This window comes from Pan troglodytes, chromosome 8 (genome assembly GCF_028858775.2).
Source record: "Pan troglodytes isolate AG18354 chromosome 8, NHGRI_mPanTro3-v2.0_pri, whole genome shotgun sequence".
NCBI lineage: Eukaryota > Metazoa > Chordata > Mammalia > Primates > Hominidae > Pan > Pan troglodytes.
The window spans coordinates 57,796,892-57,818,880 of NC_072406.2; the positions used below are offsets into that span (position 1 = coordinate 57,796,892).

Consider the following 21,989-nt stretch of genomic DNA (forward strand, 5'->3'; position numbering starts at 1 on the left):
AGTGGATAAATCATTATTTCTGGATGTGTATGTGGGGAAGAGATTGGCATTTGCATCTGTAGACAGAATAAAGAAGATAAGCCCTCACCAATGTAGATGAGCATCATCCAATCCCTTGAGAGTTGGGATAAAACAAAAAGGCAGAGGAAAGGTGAATTCACTCTCCTCTGGAGCTGGGAAATCCATTTTCTCCTACCCTTAGGCTCTGATACTATTGGTTCTTGAGCCTTCATATTTGGAGGCTGACACCAGCAGCCCCCTAGGTTCTCAGACCTTTGGAGTCAAACGGAATTATACCACCTGCTTTTCTGGTTCTTGAGCTTGCAAATGGCAGATCGTGGGACTTCTTGGCCTCCATAATCATGTGAACCAATTTCCATGATATAGGCTGGGCGTCCCCTTTTATAGGCTGGGCGCGGTGGCTCACTCCTGTAATCCCAGCACTTTGGGAGGCCAAGGCAGATGAATCACCTGAGGTCAGGAGTTTGAGACCAGCCTGATCAACATGGTGAAATCTCCATCTCTACTAAAAATACAAAAATTAGCCATTCATGGTGGTGCATGCCTGTAATCCCAGCTTCTAGGGTGGCTGAGGCAGGAGAATTGCTTGAACCCAGCAGGCGGAGGTTGCAGTGAGCTGAGATTACACCACTGCACTCCAGCCTGGGTGACAGAGGGAGACTCTGTCTCAAAAAATAAAATAAAATAAATCTCCTTTTATGCATCTATATATATCTGACTGATTCTGCTTCTCTGGAGAGCCCTGACTACTAGAGCAGTCTCTAAAAGAGCTTATTTCAACTGCCCACTGATATCTTCCTGAACACACAGGTGAGAATACAAACCCATGCTCTCACTAAAACCTCAGAATGATAGACAACCTATTAACAAATAAGCCTAGATTAAGGAATACAGTCCAGACTTTGTTACATGGAAGGCTCAGGCTTTGATTGATGAAACAAAGGCGACATAAAAACAGCAGAAAAACACTTAGGTCCTGTATTAGTTTTCTAGCCCTGCTATATAGCAAAGTAACACAAACTGGGTGGCTTTCAATAACAGAAATTTGTCTTCTTACAGTTCTGAGTGTTAGAAGTCTGAAATCAAAGTGTACACCGGGCCATGTACTCCTTGTGGGGTCTGGAGGAGAATAATCTGTTCCATGCCTTTCTCTTAGGTTTTGTTGCTGCTGGCTATCTTTAACATTCCTTGGCTTATAGACACATTGTTCCAATCTCTGCCTCCATCTTTGCAAAGCCTTCTCCCTGGTGTGTCTCAGTGTCTGTGCCTCTTCTCTTCTTATAACAATACCAGTTAGTTAGAATGGATTAAGGGCCCACTTATTCCAATAAGACTTCATTTTAACCGTAAGTACACTTTCAATGGTCCTATTTCCAAATAAGGTCACATTCTAAAATTCAGGAAGGACATGAATTTTGGGGAGACACTATCTAACCCAGTGCAGGTTCTATCTCTTGGCCTGCTCCTGTGATTCAAGATCAGTGAGAAAACAAGGTACCACCAACTAAGTAGCTTAAAACAACATAGGTCTATTGGTCAAAATTCTGGATGGGCTCAACAGAGTTTTCTGCTTAGGGTCTCACAAGACCAAAATCAAGGTTTAGGCTGGGCTCTCATCAGGAGGCTCTGGGCAAGAAGGTGCTTCCAGGTCATCTAGGTTGCTGGCAAATAATACAGAGTAGTAAAAAGGAATTATCCCGGCATTAGAAAGGAAGAATATACTTGGCTTGGCTTGGATGCTACCAAAAACAGTGACTAAGCAAGAATATATATATAGGATAATTAATTTGGGAGAAAATCTCAGAGAATGGAAGGGAGGCCCCTGGGAAAGTGATAAAAGGAAGAAAAACTGAGAGCAACTGGAACTTAATTCCATCAGGACATTCAAAGGAGCCTATAGAGTGTCTCTCCCATTTGTCTATCCAAGGACCCACAGGGAGCAGTCTTTATCCATTGGCTCTGATAGGGCTGCTGCCCAGGACACTAAATCCCCCACATACTTCCAGATTGTGATGGTTCTTGTGTGCTGGAGAGAGGGCTGCAGTCTATGATGACAAAGACATCCAAAAATGAAAGTAAAGGATGTGCAAGGCATATTTGGAGCAAGACGCTTGTGGTGTGAGGTGAGTCAAAGCCCATGCTAAGTTGTTTGCCTCAGTCACTGCTGGAATCAGAAGCAAGACTGAGAGGATGGGAGTTTGGCACCAGACCTGGTACAATACTTCTGAAAACTATCTACTGAAATGCAGCAAAATGCTTCTCATCCTCACAAATATGAGAGAAGCCAAGTTCAGAAAGCAAAAAGACAAAATAAGAAAACAGTTGGATTAGGAAAGATTGCAAGAAATCTAAAATTGAAATCCAGGCAATTGAAATCCACACTGAAAGCAGCAGAGACCAACGCAGATATTTTAGACAACAAAATGATGTAAAAGAGAGATCAGGAGACACATCCAGAGTGTAGAGAAAAAGAACATAGAAATAAAAATGAGGCTGGGCACAGTGGCTCACACCTGTAATCCCAACATTTTGGGAGGCCGAGGAGGGTGGATCACTTGAGGTCAGGAGTTCCAGACCAGCCTGGCCAACATGATGAAACCCTGCCTCTACTAAAAATACAAAAAATTAGACAGGCGTGGTGGCATGCACCTGTAATCCCAGATACTTAGGAGGCTGATGCCAGGAGAATTGCTTGAACCCGGAAGTTGGAGGTTGCAGTGAGCTGAGTTGGCACTACTGCACTCCAGCCTGTGCAACAGAGCAAGACTCCATCTTAAAAAAAAGAAAAGAAAAAAAGAAAGAAAGAAAAGTGAGAATTTCAATGGACAGAGTTCAGCTCTCGAGTCTCTGGCTAGCATGATGGGGAATGCACTTGGTGTATTGGAATCAAGAGGAAGGAGCATCCCAGCCGCTGATGACCAAGAGTTTTCTGAATTCAGAGGCTGTATTAGTTATGTGTTGCTGCATAACAAATAACTACAAACTTAGCAGTTTAGAACAACACACACTTCTTATCTTATCGTTTCTATGAGTCAAGAGTTCAGGCATAGCTTCTTGGGGTCCTATGCTTCCTGGCTTCTCACTAGGCTGCAATCAAGATGTTGGCTGGCATTGTGGAAAACCATGTGGAGGTTTCTCAAAAAACTAAAACTACCAAACAATCCAACAATCTCACTACTGAGTGTTTTCCAAAGGAAATGAAATCAGTATATCAAAGGCATACTTGCACCCCCATAACACTATTCACAATAACTAAGATATGGAATCAACATAAATGTCCATCAACAGATGAATGGATTAAAAAAATTTGGTGTGTATACACAATAGAATACTACTCAGCCATAAAAAATGAAATCCTGTGCTGGGCACAGTGGCTCATGCCTGTAAGCCCAGCACTTTGGGAAGCTGAGGTTAGAGGATTGCTTGAGAGTTCAAGACCAGCCTGGGCAACATAGTGAGACCCTGTCTCTAGGAAAAATACAAAAAAGCAACTGGGCATGGTGGCACATGCCTGTAATTCCAGCTACTCAAGGAGGCTGAGACAGGACGATCACTTGAGCCCAGTAGTTCCAGGCTGCAGTGAGCTATGATCATGCCACCATACTCCAGCCTGGGTGACAGAGACCTTGTCTCAAAAAAAATATGAAATAAAAACTTGTCATTCATGGCAACGTGGATGGAGCTGGAGGATATTATGTTAAGCAAAATAAGTCAGGCACAGAAAGATAAATACTGAATGTTTTCATTAATGTGTAGGAGCTAAATAAAAACCAAACTCATGGAAGTAGAGAGTAGCATTGTGGGTATTAGAGGCTGGAAAGGGTAGAAGGGAGGGGAGATAAGGAGAAGGCTAACTGATACAAAGTTACAGCTAAAGAGAAAGAACGAGTTCTAGTGTTCTGTAGCACTGTAGCATGAATATGGTTAATTATAATTTATTGTGTATTTTCAGAAAACTAGAAGAGTGAATTTTGAATGTTCACAACACAAAGAAATGATGTGTTTGAGGTAATGGATATACCAATTACCCTGATTTTGTAATTACACATTGTATACATACATCAAAATATTATTCTGCATTCTATAAATATGTATGGCTTCTATGTGTCAACTAAAAAGAAAAAGAAAACAATTGGGGAGAAAAAAGATGGTGGCTGGGGCTGCAATTTCATCTCAAGGCTTGACTGGGGAAGGATGTTCTTCCACAATTATGTGGTTATTGGCAGAATTCAGTTTCTTGTGTTCTATTGACTGAGGGACTTTATTTCCTTCTGGTGGTTGGCTAGAAGCTTCTCATAGTTCTTTCCTATGTGGGCCTGCCTCCTCATATAGCAGCTCATAGGATAGGAATTTGTTTCATCAAAGCCAGCAAGAGACAGTCTGCTAGCAAGATAGAAGTTACAATCGTATGTAACATAATCATAGAGGTGATATTCCATTATGCCTGCTATGTTCTATTGGTTAGAATTAACTTAGAGCTCCCCCTCCATCAACACTCAAGGGAGGGAACCACACAGGATGTGAACATTAGGAGGCAGAGATGACTAGGGACCATCTTGAAGCCCACACAGCACAGGAGCAGAGGAAGGGTATTCCAGAGATTGCAGTTTGTACAAAGATATGAAAGTGTGAGATAGAATGTCACATTTAGGGACTTGCCAGGGGTTAGCATAGCTGGAGAATAGAATACAAAGTAGAGATTAATAGAAATAGAAATACCATTTGACCCAGCTATCCCATTACTGGGTATACACCCAAAGGACTATAAATCATGCTGCTATAAAGACACATGCACACATATGTTTATTGTGGCACTATTCACAATAGCAAAGACTTGGAACCAACCCAAATGTCCAACAATGATAGACTGGATTAAGAAAATGTGGCACATATACACCATGGAATACTATGCAGCCATAAAAAATTATGAGTTCATGTCCTTTGTAGGGACACGGATGAAATTGGAAATCATCATTCTCAGTAAACTATCGCAAGAACAAAAAACCAAACACCGCATATTCTCACTCATAGGTGGGAATTGAACAATGAGATCACATGGACACAGGAAGGGGAACATCACACTCTGGGGACTGTTGTGGGGTAGGGGGAGCGGGGAGGGATAGCATTGGGAGATATACCTAGTGCTAGATGACGAGTTAGTGGGTGCAGCGCACCAGCATGGCACATGTATACATATGTAACTAACCTGCACAATGTGCAGATGTACCCTAAAGCTTAAAGTATAATAATAAAAGAAAAAAAGAAAAAAAAATCTGAACTAAGCAGGGACCACATCTTTGTGGGCTTTTTATGCCAAGCAAGGCTCTAGATTATGTTACTAGATCATGTGTTGGCTGGATTATATTGGTGGTCAGAACATTACATGGGCTGTAGGTTGCTAAATTCAGGACCACCACTAGTTTCATTGTTTTTGTATGAATAAGAAAGGAATCCTTTCCTCCAAGTTAACAGGACCCTGCTGCAGGACATATAACATGTAATGTGGAGGAGAAGTGAGGTTTCAGCCCCCTTCATCCTTCCACTGATGAGTGCACAAGTAGAGTGCAGAGCAACAACCTTGCAGGTGCCAATTGAAAGAGTGCAGCATTTTTTTTTTCAGAGAGAAAAGATATGGGCCTGATTAATGAGGCCAGTGGTTGTGATGATAGAAGAGGGGAGCAACAAAAGTGATTTCTTTAAAAAAAAAAAAAAAAGCAAGAATCACACAGACTCAGCAATGGCTAGGTATGAGGAATGAGAGAAGGGAAGGGCACTAGAATGATTTTTTTTACATCTCTGGCTTGGACAACCTATTGAAATGTGACATTGCTAATTAAGATAAAGCAATATGTTAGAAGAAGGATATTGGGGACAAAGGAGCTGTATCAGTGAAAGTCACAGCAGGAAACAGATGGTATGTTCCAATTAGGATTTTCTGTACAGGGTTTATTAAAGAAACTATCTCTTATAGAGAAAATTATTAAAGGTATGGGCAAGATGTGGGAAAATCACAAGAAACAGTGCAGCACCCTGGGGCTAGTAGCAGTGGGGCTGGAACCACCCTTAGGCTTAAAGAGGGGAGAAGAGGGGAAGGAATGATTGTCATAGTGGGAAGGATAATTGTATGGTGAGGGTGACCATTGAGAGGAGCTAGGGCACTTGATGGAGGCATCCAGCCTCCATTCCTCTGAAATGACACAGTAGGGAGGAAGCTGTTAGAATAAATACCCTGACTTCACTCTCCTTCCAACCTCCAATTTGTCAGGGTACCCCCAAATGGAAGAACAGAGAACAAAGAACTCCTGTTGGTGTAGTCCTTCCAGGGAAGAACCCAGAGAATGATATATATGAATTAAGCAAAAAACTGCCAAAATATTTTATTATTTTTAAAATATCTGTGGTATTTGGAATGATGTCCCTTTTTTCATTCCTGTTATTTGTAATGTTTGTGTTTTTTTCTTTATCAGTCTTGCTATCATATCAATTCTAACATCAATTCTATTAACATATCAAAAAAGTCATTTTATTGAAATTGTTGAGTTTTCTATTTTCATTTTTTTTAATGTCTTGGAATTCTGCTATTTTCTTTATGTTTTCATTAGCCTTTCAAAAGTTTGATTTACTTTCTTTTTCTAGCTTATTTAGAGGAAAGTTAAAAAATAACATTTCAGATATACTTTTTCCTCTAAGTATGCATTTAAGGCCAGAAATTTTCCTCTATGAACTATGCTTAGAGTATGTACTTTGAATAATTTTGATTATTTTGTATTGAGATTTACTTTGTACTCAAAATATGGCCAGTTTTGGTGAATGTTCCATGTACACTTGAAAGATTTTGTATTTTGATGTTGTTGGATTCTATGCACATCAATTGGGTCACATTTCTCAGTTAAGCTCTTCAGAATGTTTATCTTTACTATATATCCTTTTTAGATTATATTATTGGTTATTGAGAGGCGTATTATAGTCTCCTACTTTAATTGTGTTTTTTCTGTTTCTTCTTCTATTTTGTCAATTTTGGTTTTATATATTTAGAAACTATATTATTTGGTGCATACACATTGAGAATTGTTATATCTTCCTGGTAAATTGATTCCTTCCTAATTATGAAATATTCCTTTTTCTCTAGTGACTTTTCCTGCCTTAAAGCCTACTTTGCCATTAATTTCTATATCAGTTTCCCTTTTTCACTGTTTTCTTAATACCTTTTCCCACAATTTTGCTTCTAAACTTTGTGTCCTTAACAAGTTGTTTACTTGTAATAGCATATAGGTGAATTAGTCTTCTACTTTTCTAATTCAGTTTGTCTATTTATTGACACAATTACATTATTTATATTTAACATAGTTACAGAGATAAATGTGTTTATATATACCGTCTTTTTTCTTTATATGGATTAACTTTTTTCTATTTGATATATTTCTTTTCCTTTCTTCTCTTTTTTTGGGGGAGAAGGATTTAATTTTATATATACTATATATAAACATCTAATATGTATAATATTCAATAATTAATTACATAAATATATATATTAGATGTTTATATACAGTATATATAATATTACATATTAGATATTTATATATTATATGTAATGTTACATATTAGATATTTATATATTAGATATTTATATATCATATCTAATATTACTTATTAGATATTTATATATCATATCTAATATTACTTATTAGATATGTATATATTATAGCTAATATTACTTATTAGATATGTATATATTATAGCTAATATTAGATATTAGAATTATCTAATATTACTTATTAGATATTTATATATCTAATATTATATATTTATATATCTAATATTTTATATTTGATATTTATATAATCTATTCAAATGTACCATATATTATTTAATTATATAATTTTTATATATAGTATATTTAAATATACTATATATAATATATTTTAAAATATATGAATGTACTATATATTATTTAATTATATGGTTATTATATATAGTAATTATATAATAACTATATATTTACCATACAGTACTATATATTATTTACTATATATGATTTTAATTATGTTATCATATATTAATTATATTAATACTAATTATTATCAATTACTAAATGTTACTTAATATTACAAATATTATATAAATATATATATCTTAACTTGTTAGCCATACAATATTTTACCCTTTTAGTTGTTACTCTAATAATTATGTGTATCTTAGGTATTTGCAGTCCAATATAATCACTTTTATTATTTCCCTGATAATACCAATGCCTTAGAACAATTTCACTTCTTTTATCATCTGCATGCCTTTTATCTTAAGTTTGGCATGCATCTTAATTCTATATGTATTTTAAATTGCATAAGAAACTGTTATTATTGTTTGTACAGGCAATATTCAGTCACTTATATTTTCTTATATGTTCCTTTATTCCCTCCTGCATTTCTACATTTCCATCTAGCATCACTTTTCTTCTGCCTAGACAACTCCCTTTAGTGTTTCTTTTAATGAAGTTACTTGGCAATAGAGTTACTCAATGTTTTTTGCAAAGTATCTTATCAAAATATTTTATCTTTGTTTTTGAAGAATATATTTCTTGGTATAGAATTCTCAGTTGACAGTTAATTTTATTTCAACACTTTAAATATTGTTTTCTTATAGTCTACCTTCTCTTGTTTCTATTGAGAATTTGACTTCAGTTTTATTGCTACTAATTTAAATTTTTTTCTCTGGTTGTTCTTAGAATTAACTGTCTTTGATTTTCAGAAGTTTTACTATGATATATTTAGGTATGGTTTTGTTTGTATTTAACGTATTCGTCATTCACAGAGCTTCTTGCATCTGCGGACTGAAGTCTTTTTCTTAGTTCTGGATAGTTCTCGACCACTATTTTTCAAATATTTCTTCTGCTCCATTCTGTTTTCTTATATGTCTCCAGTTATATATGCATTTCTCACTGTGTACCTCATGACTCTTACACTTCTTTGTTCTTTTTATTTTTTTATCTCTCTGTGCTTTCATTTGGATATTTTTTATTGAGCTGTCTTCTAATTTACAAATTGTTTCTTCTGTTGTTTCTAATCTGCTTGTTAAATCTATTCTTTTCAGTTATTAATTTTGAATATTTTTCTACTGCAGAATTTCAACTAGATTCTTTTTATTAAATTCAAATTATCTGGTGAAATTGTTCTCCATTGTTTCCTCCACCTTCTCCTCTATATCTTGGATATGTTAATCTTTTTAAATAACTCATTTTAAGCCCTTATCTGCTAACCTCAATATCTGAATCACCTGTAAGTCCTTTCATTTTTAATTTTTATATTTTATATTTATATTCCCTCCTGCATTTCTGCATTTCCATCTAGCATCATTTTTCTTTAATTTTTTTTTTTTTTTTTTTGAGACAGGGTCTCACTTTGTCACCCAGGCTGGAATGCAGTAGCACAATCACAGCTCACTGCAGCCTTGACCTCCCAAACTCAAGAAATCCTCCCACCTCAGCCTCCCAGGTAGCTAAGACCATAGGAACACATCACCAAACCTGCCTTTTGTTTGTTTGTTTGTTTGTTTTGGTAGAGACAGAGGCTTATTATGTTACCTAGTCTGGGAGTTGGCTGGTCACTTTATTTTCATCAGGAATTGTGTTGTGTTGAGTCAAATGTGATTGCAGCTTCAGAAAGGCTCCATCTGCCTCTGGCCCATCCATGTTCTTAGGGTACAGTTGTTTAGTGATTCTAACTAAAAGCCTAGCATATTCACCTGGGCCCCTTCTCTTGGAGGTTCCTGAACTCCCTTGTTTCCTCAACTAGCCATGATTGCTAAACATGCTTTACCACTCTCCAGGTGCTTTTCCCCCCACACTCCCACCCCCCAGCTGTGCCCCCACTTGCCTTCTTTTCTGTGAAGCTTTAGGACTCAGCAAATGTCTTAAAGGGAAACTTGTCCACGTATCTGGCTTAGGATTTTTTTTCTTTTCTTCTCATTAAGATCTTGTTTCTTCCAATCTCTAATTTCTCTTCTTCAACTCCAGAAGATTTCTAGAGTTTCCACTGGTTTCTTTGCTTCCCACTAATGATCCTCTACCTAACCAGATTCTTAGCCTCTTTTCTCTGCACTAGGAGTCTATCAGGCGAAATTCACCCCCGATATTTCATGTAGGTTCTTTTCCATTTTCCTTAAGTGTCAGGCAGTCTGAGAAATAAAGGGACAGAGTACAAAAGAGAGAAATTTTAAAGCTGGGTGTCCAGGGGAGACATCACATGTGAGCAGGTTCCGTGATGCCCCCTGAGCCGTAAAACCAGCCAGTTTTTATTAGTGATTTCAAAAGGGGAGGGAGAGTACGAATAGGGTGTGGGTCACAGAGATCACATGTTTCACAAGGTAATAAGATATCACAAGGTAAATGGAGGCAGGGCGAGATCACAGGACCACAGGACCGTGTTGAAATTAAAATTGCTAATGAAGTTTCGGGCAACCATTGTCATTGATAACATCTTATCAGGAAACAGAGTTTGAGAGCAGATGACCGGTCTGACCAAAATTTATTAGGTGGGAATTTTCTCATCCTAATAAGCCTGGGAGCACTATGGGAGACTGGGGCTTATTTCATCCCACTGCTGCAACTGTAAAAGACAGCCACCCCAAAGCGGCCATTTTAGAGGCCTCCCCTCAGGGACACATTCTCTTTCTCAGGGATGTTCCTTGCTGAGAAAAAGAATTCAGCGATACTTCTCCCATTTGCTTTTGAAAGAAGAGAAATATGGCTCTGTTCCACCTGGCTCACCGGCAGTCAGAGTTTAAGGTTATCTCTCTTGTTCCCTGAACATTGCTGTTATCCTGTTCTTTTTTCAAGGTGCCCAGATATCATATTGTTCAAACACACATGCTCTACAAACAATTTGTGCAGTTAACGCAATCATCACAGGGTCCTGAGGAGACATACATCCTCCTCAGCTTGCAAAGATGATGGGATTAAGAGATTAAAGTAAAGACAGGCATAGGAAATCACAAAGATATTGATTGGGGAAGTGATAAGTGTCCATGAAATCTTCACAATTTATGTTCAGAGATTGCAGTAAAGACAGGCATAAGAAATTATAAAAGTATTAATTTAGGGAACTAATAAATATCCATGAAATCTTCACAATTTATGTTCTTCTACCATGGCTTCAGCCGGTCCCTCCGTTCAGGGTCCCTGACTTCCCGCAATGGGAGTCAGCAAATGCTTCTAGGGAAAAATGTGACTGCAAAGCATCATCTAATCAATCCATGATTTCTCTCCTCTGTGTAAAATATTGGTGCTTCTAGTCCTGGTTAATTCAACAACTCCCCAGTGCCTTTGATTTTTTTTTTATTTTTTTGAGATAGAGTCTCACTGTGTCACCCAGGCTGGAGTGCAGTAGTGCGATCTGGGCTCACTGCAAGCTCTGCCTCCCAGGTTCACACCATTCTCCTGCCTCAGCCTCCTGAGTAGCTGGGACTACAGGTGCCCACCACCATACCCAGCTAATTTTTTTGTATTTTTAGTAGAGATGGGGTTTCACCATGTTAGCCAGGATGGTCTCGATCTCCTGACCTTGTGATCTGCCCACCTCGGCCTCCCAAATTGCTGGGATTACAGGCATGAACCACTGCGTCCAGCCAGTGCTTTTAAATTAGAAAAAAAAATCTTATCTGGTTTCTCAAATTGGTCTCAAGATCTTTTTTATTTTTTCAACCATACCACATGTAGAAGTCCACTACACATAAGTGAAACCCCTCATGTGGTATTTTTAACATTGAAATTAATAGTGGGTTGATATCTTCCCAGTTGTAGAAGCTGTTAAGACATAAAACCTGAGTGCTATCAGTAGCCATGTTTAATAGTGCCAGAGAAATTTCACCACTATAAGAAACAACAAGTCTAACACACAAAGAGATGCATTTATGAGAGATGGAAAACATGTCCTGATAGCATTTAAAGTCCTGGAGTCCTAGTTTCAGTTTTTGTTGAGGCCCATTTTTACTTTTTTTTTTTTTAAAATAGGGTCTTGTTCTTTCAGCCAGGCTGGAATGCAGTGGCATGATCATAGCTTACTGCAGTCTCCAACTTCTGGGCTCAAGCAATCCTTCCATTTCAGCCTCTTGAGCAACTGGGACTACAGATGTGTGCCAGCATACCTGACTACTTTTTACATTTTCTGTAGAGATGGGGTCTCACTATGTTGCCCAGGCTGGTCTTGAACTCCTGACTTCAGGTAGTCCTCCTGCCTCAGCCCTTTAAAGTGCTGGGTTACAGGCATGAGCCACCATCCCTGGTCTCTTCTTATAGTTGGGATATTCTTTTATTACTTGTATTTGTGAGTTAACAAATTTAGCTTCTTCATAAACTAGTTTTGGTTTGGTGTATGTTATTTTAAAACTGGAAGTCTTGATTAATATAGAAATATGTTACTTGGAATTGGAGTGTTACAAATGACAGATTGTAAAATATGATGAGATGGGGGAAATGAGGAACGTGAGCATTCCTCGATCTGTGGCCAGGTTGTCCCTGTTATGCAGTGTTGTGGTGGACAGACTCTAAGATTGCCCCTATGCTGCTCACCTCCTGGTGGTCAGACCCTGTGTGATGTACCCTTGAATGGGAATGACCTCTGACTTGCCTCTATCAAGAGAGAATATGGCAAAGATGATAGGCTATCACTCTCATGATTACATTATCTAAGACTCCATCTTGCCAGAATTTCACTCTCTTTCTCCCATGCTGGCTTTGAATAACCAAATTTTTATGTTATGAGAGGGCCTCTGAAGAGGGTCAGGTGTCAGGGAACTGCAGACAGCCTCTGGGAGTTTAGGATGGCCTCCAGCCAACAGCCAGCAAGAAGCTGACTCTCAATCTTATAGCAACAAGGAAATGAATTCTGTCAACACCTTAGAAGTGGATTCATCACCATTTGAGCCTCCAGATGAGAACCAAGCTCTGACAGACACCTTGATTACAGCTTTGCAGAGGACCCAGTTAAACCATGCCCAGAATCTTGGCCCATAGAAACTGTGAGATAATAAATTTGTGTTGTTTTAAGCTGGTGTATTTGTGATAATTTGCTACTCAGCAATTGAAAAGTAATACAATTAGTTAAACAGTTGAGGGCAAGGAGAAGATAATGGAATGCACTTGTCATTGGAATGGGAGACTTCTTTCCAAATCCTGATGTTTCTTTTCATGCAGAGAGAGCTCCTCCAACTGTAAGACATTTGCTTTCCCCCAACCTCATTTACTGAGAAGATGTGAATTGGAGGATGACCTATGTTATTGGTGAATTTTGAGAGAAAAGCTGGGCAGGTATGTCCTCATCCTTCCTTTTCCCTTCCTCCTGGAATCAGGCTGCCCCACAGTTGGCACATGCTCTTCCTGGTATTTCCAGTGGCACATCCCTATGGAATTGCTTATGCCCCCACTTCCCAGCAGGGCCCATTTGTCTGCATCCATTCCAGCATTCAGTATTAATGCACACTTTGGCCTTTCCATTTTATAGTCAACGTCTAGATCTTGCTCTCTTAAGTGTTATAGTTTGTTGGATTTTTCACACATTTATTAGCACTTGAAATGATTTTGCTATTTTCTATTACTATCTTTTGACAGTTTTAGAATGTGTATATTTTACTTAGTGACTTGGTTGAGCTTTTTTACATATTAAGAAATTAACTCTCCTATATATTCTGGCTATTTTTACATTTAATACAGAAGTTTAGCATTTTATACAGTTAAATCTTACATGTTTATCCTTCTCCTTTTTCTCTTCTTTCCCTTTTCTCTTTCTCCTCCTCCTCTTCTTCTCCTTCTTTTTCACTTTTGTGCTTAAGTTTTGTGATTAAGAGATGAGTTAAATATCCACTGTAGTTTCCTATTGTTTCATTATTCATATTTAACTCTTTAATTCAACTAGAATTTAGTTTACCATATATTATAAAGAGAGTAGCTATTTTTGTAAATAATTCATTGTTCAAACACCAGCATTGATTTGTGAAACTATGTGCTACAGGTTTGTTTGGAGCCCATTTTTCTGTTCTATTAGATTATGATGATTTTCTATAGTCAAGTGATAAAACCCATATAACAAACTTTCAATTGCACAGCCTTAATTTCAAAGGTAAAGGAAACTAACATGTTCTGAGCTCTTCTGTGGTTTCAGGCCACCTTACACAAGACAGAGATATCAGAGGTGAAATCACTGTGACAGGCACATGACAGGCAAGTGACAGGGTGATGTCCTAACATTGTGTAACTCCACATTACCTACCTATTCCTGCCTCTCTGCACAGACCAAGGATCTCATAGAATTAACTCCAGCCAAATTCTAGTTACCTCACTTATCAGACTAACATAATAGCATTGTCTCCACATTTTATTTTTTTAAAAAGAGTCATGCCCTTAAAGCCAGTGAAGTTGTGGTTGAGAGGGTGGGATATGGGGTAAGAGGGATAAATGTTGGGTGATGGTGGAGGAGAGGAAGCCCTATAAACACTGCACATCTCTCATTACTCAAAGCAAGCATCCTAACCCTGCAGGCTTTTGGGAAACTCCCTCACTAACTTGGGACATCATTGGTAGAAAGATATATGATTCCCAAAGCAAAGGGTCCTCTGCAGCCTCTATTTTCTTGGCATACATTTACTCCAGCCTGTAGACTTTTCTCTTAGTCATAATAATTCCCCTGAATTTATCCATCCCTTATCTACTAAGGGAAATTTCCCAAAGGCTCCGAGTCACTTCAGCCTAGAATTGACCTCTGAAAACACCCCAGAGCCTCCAAGCTGCCTGGAAGAGCCCACTGGGAGGCCACCCTCCTAGAGTTAACAAAGTCCTCAGAGACAGGCAGATAATGACTGAACTCCAGGATCCCTGCAGACATGGCTGGAGCTGTCTCTGCTTCCAAGATCCAGAGGCTTCTTTTTGTAGTTTCCCCAAACTTTCTGGGAGTAATTAATACCAAGAGAAACCTCAGTAGACTAGTTAGTCAAAGTTCCAGAAAGGGGCCCTCTAGGGTGGCTCTATTCTGGGCTGAGGAAGCACAGGCTTCTCTCCTGCACTGTCACATTTATCTCTGCTATTTCCCATGTTGTATCCTCTGAGTACTACACTGTGGGAAACACAGAGGATGCTGTGTGAGGAGTCAGGGTAGGAAATCTGGGATCTTCTTTTGGAAATCCCACAGTATTTCCATGTTGCCATGTGTTTTAATAGTGATAACTAATTTTCAAAATGCATTTCCTGTTCATTAGCTTTAACCCCAGTAATGGCCTCATGAAGTACACACCACAGTCAACTATTTACCAGTGTGGAAGCTGAGACTGTGATACAAATTTTGCACATAGATCTTTCTGTACTAGGGCTTTAAGTTCTGTGGGATAGACTCCCCCAAGTGTGATTGCTGTATCAAAATGTATGCCTGTCTCTGTATCCTACAAGCATATATGAAAAAAGCTCAACATCACCAATCATTAGAGAAATGCAAATCAAAACCACAGTGAGATTCCATCTTCCACCAGTCAGAATGGCTGTTATTAAAAAGTCAAAAAATAACAGAGGCTGGCAGAATGTGGAGAAAAAAGAATGCTTTTACATTGGTGGGAATGCAAATTAGTTCAACCATTGTGGAAGACAGTGTGGTAATTTCTCAAAGACCTACAGGCAGAAATACCATTTGATCCAGCAATCCCATTACTGGGTATATATAAATTATTCTATTATAAAGACCCATGCATGCATATGTTCACTGCAGCACTATTCACAATAGCGAAGACATGGAATCAATTGAAATGCCCATCAATGATAGACTGGATAAAGAAAATGTGGTACATATACACCATGGAATACTATGCAGCCACAAAAAATGATATTATGTCCTCTGAAGAGACATGGATGGAGCTGGAGGCCATTATCCTTAGTAAATTAATGCAGGAACAGAAAACCAAATGCCACACGTTCTCACTTATAAGTGGGAGCTAAATAATGAGAACACATGAACACATAAAGGGGAACAATGCACACTGGGGCCTACCAGAGGGCAGAGGGTGAGAGGAGGGAGAGGATCAGGAAAAATAACTAATGGATACTAGGCTTAATACCTGAGTGATGAAATAATCTGTACAACAAACCCCCCAATACCTGTTTACCTATATAACAAACCTGCACATTCTGCATATGTACCCTGGAACTTAAAAGTTAAAAAATAAAAGTGTATGCGTGTCTCAGTGTCACTAGGTACTGCACATTCTGATCCACAAAGGCTGCAGCAACTCACCCAAAGCAGAGGAATGGGGCTTTTTCCCTGTATCTTTTGTTTGCCCTGACTGTTGTACTTCTTTTAAGTGTGGGCCAATATCATGGATAAATGTCATTTTACTGTTATTTATTATTTTATTACTTATTATGTATTATTCTTTTGCTTTTTTTTTTGGTGACCAGCATGATTGACGTGCACACTTCCTCTTCTGAGAGTTGTCTCTTTATGTCGTGTGTCAATTTTTCTATTGGATTATCTATTTGGAGAGATTTTTGTGTTAAGAAAACTAACCTTTGTCTGTCAAATATGATGTAGGGGAGGTTTGATGAGAATTGTGGATAGAAGGCAGGACTAACTTGCAGCTCCCACTCAGGTGGACAGAACAGCATGTGGAGACCCACATCATGAACTTTTGCTCCAAGAACCACCACAGGAACACAGGAAAACTGAAAGAATTCGCAGATGCCTTGAAAGGAGCAGCTTGCCACTGCAAATGCTGTGAGACTGGAACAAGACAAGGATGCCCACTTTTACCACCTTTATCCAACATAGTACTGGAAGTCCTAGCCAGAGCAATCAAACAAGAGAAAGAAATGAAGGCATCCAAATCGGTAAAGAGGAAGTCAAACTGTTGCTGCTTGCTGATGATATGATTGTATACCTAGAAAACCCTAAAGACTAATCCAAAAAGCTCATAGATCTGATAAATGAATTCTGTAAAGTTTCAGGATACAAAATCAATGTACACAAATCAGTAGCACTGCTATACACCAAATCAGTAGCACTGCTACACCAAATCAATATACACAAATCAGTAGCACTGCTATACACCAGCAACCAAGCTGAGAATCAAACCAAGAACTCAACCCCTTTTACAACAGCCGTGAATAAAATAAAATACTTAGGAGCATACCTAACCAAGTAGGTGAAGGACCTCTACAAGGACAACTACAAAACACTGCTGAAAGAAATCATAAACAACACAAATGAATGGAAACACATCCCATGCTCATGGAGGGGTAGAATCAATATTGCAAAATAACTATACTGCCAAAAGCAATCTGCAAATTCAATGGAATTCCCATCAAAATACCACCATCATTCTTCACAGAACTAGAAAAAACAATCCTAAAATTCATATGGAACCAAAAAAGAGCCCATATAGGCAAAGCAAGACTAAGCAAAAAGAACAAATCTGGAGGTACCACATTACCCAACTTGAAACTATGCTATAAGGCTGTGGTCATCAAAACAGCATAGTACTGGTATAAAAATAGGCACATAGACCAATGAAACAAAATGAGAACCCAGGAATAGAGCCAAATAATTACAGCCAAATGATCTCTGACAAAGCAAACAAAAACATAACTTGGAGGAAAGAACACCCTATTCGAAAAATGGTGCTGGGATCATTAGCAAGCCACATGTTGAAGAATGAAACTGGATCCTCATCTCTCACCCTATACAAAAATCAACTCAAGATGGATCAGACTAAAATCTAAGACCTGAAAATACAAATATTCTCAAAGATTACATTGGAAAAACCGTTCTTGGCATTGGCTTAGACAAAGACTTCATGAACAAGAACCCAAAAGCAAATGCAACAAAAACAAAAGTAAATAGACGGTACTTAATTCAACTAAAATTCTCCTGCAAAGCAAAAGAAATATGAGCAGAATAAACAGAAAACCCACAAAGTGGGAGAAAATCTTCACAAACTATGCATTCAATAAAAGACTAACATCCAGAACCTAAAAGGAACTCAAATAAAGCAAGAAAAGACAAATAATCTCATCAAAAATTGAGCTAAGGACATGAACAGACAATTCTCAAAAGAAGATATACAAATGGCTAACAAACATATGAAAAAATGCTCAACAATCACTAATTATCAGGGAAATGCAAATCAAAACCACAGTGCAATACCACCTTACTCCTGCAAGAATAGGCATAATAAAAAAATAAAAAAATAATAGATGTTGGCATGGATGCAGTGAAAAGGGAACACTTTTACACTGTTGTGGGGAATGTAAACTAGTACAACTACTATGGAAATCAGTGTGGAGATTCCTTAAAGAACTGTAAGTACATCTACCTTTTGACCCAGCAATCCCACTACTAGGTATCCACCCAGAGGAAAAGAAATCATTTTACAAAAAAAGACTTGCACACGCATGTTTATAGCAGCAAAATTTGTAATTATAAAAATATGGAATCAGCCCAAATGCCCATCAATCAATGAGTGGATAAAGAAAATGTGGTATATATATATACACCATGGAATACTACTCAGCCATAAAAAGGAGCAAAATAATGTCATTCACAGCAACCTGGATGAAGTTGGAGACCATTATGCTACATGAAGTAACTCAGAAATGGAAAGCCAAACATCATATGTTCTCACTCATAAGTGGGAGTTAATCTGTAAGGACGCAGAGGCATAAGAATGATACAATGAGCTTTGGGGGCATGGGAGAATGGGTGGGAGTGGGGTAAGGGATAAAATATGACACATTGGGTACAAGGTACATTGCTTGGGTGATGGGTGCACCAGAATCTCAGGAAACACCACTAAAGAGTTTATCCATTGAACCAAATACCACCTGTTTCCCCAAATCTATTGAATTAAAAAAAAATACAACTATTTTCTTCCAATCTATCATTTTGTACTTGACTTGTTCATATAAATGTATATTTTGCTATGCAGAATCTTAATAATCATTTATGTTCTTAAAATTCAGCTTTTAGTTTAGTTGTTTTAACAATTAGCTTGACAGCTTCTGACTTTCTTCTCTTGCTTAAGAACCGTGGCACAGTTGTGCAGCTGCTAATTAAAGGAAATCACACTTTTCTCAAATCTCCAACAAAAAAATTTCAAAATTCTTGCTTAGGCAAACAGGAAACCAAATGTAGTATTGACATTTGTCATTTTTTAGATAAGACCCATCAACAAATAAAGTCACATTAAGATTTTGAAGGGGAAAATCTAGATTATCAGCCTTTGGCATTCTTCCTGATAAAAACATCATTGCAGCTCAGTCATCAGGTAAGGGAAAAGAGTAACTAATTTCACTAGCTGAAAAATTTAGCTGAAGCTGCAGTCATCTGGAGGCAAAAGGATAAGTCTTGGCTTCTGGATCAAGAGACAGGCTATAGGCAATGAGTTACTGATGGGTGTTTTACATTCATGCCTTAAGACCACGACCTGAACTTATCTGGAAACACAGAAAAAACAAACAAACAAAGAAACAAACAAACAAAAACAGCTGTTTATCATAATCTGGAAGACCCAGCAAAGGTAGTTATTGAAGAGGTATTTTGAGGTTACTAAGGGCATTTTTTAATTTCTGAGTTTCACAGAAGTGAAGCTCATGTATGGCCTTGCTATTTCAGTAAAGCTGAGTCACCATTGTATAAAAATACAGCAAATCCAAAAAATTTTGTCTTTTAGAAAATAGCTTTGGATAATTTTGAATAGTTAACAATATTTCCCCAGATAACACCCTAACTTTGGCTGACAAATCATGATTGAGGTAATGATTGGCCTTTTAGAACTGGGAAGCTTTTTCTTAATCTATGTATCCTTTTTAAACCACTTCAGCAAATAGATATTTAGAGTTAGTTGTAGAAGAATCTGAATCAGTGAAGTGTAGAAGGAGATCATCTACATATTGTATAAGGGAGATCAAAATGGAAATTTTATTTTAGATATCCTAATCTAAAAGTTGAGAGACATGAGCTAGAGCCCCAGTAATTACACAGGTTTCACTGTCCAAGTAATATATTTTCCCAGGAAAAGAAAATAAATATTAACTATCTTTAGTTACTGGGATAGTAAAGACTGCTGAATAGAAGTCTACGTTAGTGAAGAATTTTCTATCTTCAGGGTAAGACTGAGCAAAGTATGCTCAGTGGGTTAGGAAATACCAGAAAGTAAAGTATAACCACATAGCTTTGTATTAGTTACTTGGAAATCTTGAAAAGAACTACAATCTCATCCATTTGGCCCTTATGAGCAAATCAGGCATATTACATAGACTAGTGAAAGGGGTGATTAGTTTTGATTTGTTTTGATTTTCAATAATATGAGACATTGGCTCTACCAATTGCTTTTTTGCTTGCAATAGCTGTACATATCCTCAGTAATAATTCCCTAATTCTTAGATTATGGAAGGCCCTTCAATTCAGTTTCTATTTAGAGACCTGTTGTTTTACCTGAAGGGCCATAAGTTTGTCTTGGCCTTTAGCATATCAACTGTTGTAAGTCCACTTGAAATCACTCAGCAAAATATTGGAGATTCCCCCATAACTACAATTTTCCAAGCAATTTTTAACCAAATTTTCTATTTCAGATTTTAGCACATCTATTACATAAAGAGAGGACAGGGCTCCTTTTACAATAGCTTTGGGCCTGCTTCAGAATATTTTTTGAAAGTCTCCTGAAGTAGAATCCAAAAATCTTCTCTACATTTTTCTTTTTCTTGTTTATAACCTTAGATATTAGTTTATAAAAGAAAATCTTCAGATGGCCTTCTTGGAGTTTTGCCCTACTTTTCTTGCTCTTTCTAGTTCTTGTTTGCTGTTATGCATGGTGGAATTTTAAAAATGTTTTTCAATTTCCCCTTGGTAGGTTTCAATAATTATTTATTCTATATCTGAGAAAGATTTGTTTGTTTAGGTCTAGGATCCCTGGACAGTAAGCATATAATAGGATTCAAATTTTCATAGCAATGTTTTGTCTTCTCTGTGTGGTTTTGGAAGTCTTTTATTATGGCTCTTCACTATAGCTCTAATATGACTCCACTTATATTCACCTTCCACTGCTTTACCTTCTTCCATTTTTATCTCCTTTTTCAAAATTATTGAAGATATTCTAATCTTTTGCATTTCCATATGTAGTAGAATCAATTTTTCTATATCGATAATAAATCTTGCTGAGATATTCATTGAAATTGAGTTAAAATTTAAATCAATCTGGGAAGAATGTATACCTTTGCAATATTGATTGTATAGTCTATGGACACGGTATTTATTTAGATCTTTTTTGATCTTGTTGCTCATTAATTTGTGGTTTTCAGCACAACACACCTGTACATATTTTGTTATATTTATACTTATTTACATTTTTGAGATATTTTAATTATTGTTTTAAAATTTCTGTTTCTATTTACATTGCTAGTGTATAGAAATATGATTGAGGTTTGTGTGTTCACTTTGTATCTTGCAACTTACTGAACTCACTTATTAGATCTAAGAAGCCTTCTAGAGTTTCTTTGGGTCTTTCTGTGAAGATAATCATGTCATCTGTTGGTAGGTACAGTCTTGTTTCTCCCTTTACAGTCTGTGTGTCTTTTACTTTTTTATCTTACCTTATTATACTGGCTGGGACTTGTAGTATGGTGTTAAATTGGGATGGTGAAGGGGGACATCTTTGATTTGCTACCGATTTTTAGGGGGAAAGCATTCACCCTTTTACCATTTAAGTATATCATGACTTTTTTTGTAAATGCCCTTATTACATTGAAGAAGATTTCTGGGAAATTTTCACCATGAATAGATGTTAAATTTTGTCATATGTCTGTTCTGCATCAATTGGTATTGTGATGTGCTTTTTCTTTTGATTAGTAATATTATGCATTATATTTACTGGTTTTTAAAAATTGAACCATCCCTGAGTTCTTTGGATAAGCCCCATAAGTGGTATTTTATTATTATTTTAATATT

General features: G+C 37.3%; 1 long non-coding RNA gene across 2 annotated transcripts in view; it reads right to left on the reverse strand.

Annotated features, from left to right (window-relative positions):
- Positions 1-21,989, reverse strand: part of LOC134807060 (uncharacterized) — a 72,237-nt gene that overhangs the window by 17,497 nt on the left and 32,751 nt on the right. The gene's annotated exons all lie outside the window — the stretch shown is intronic.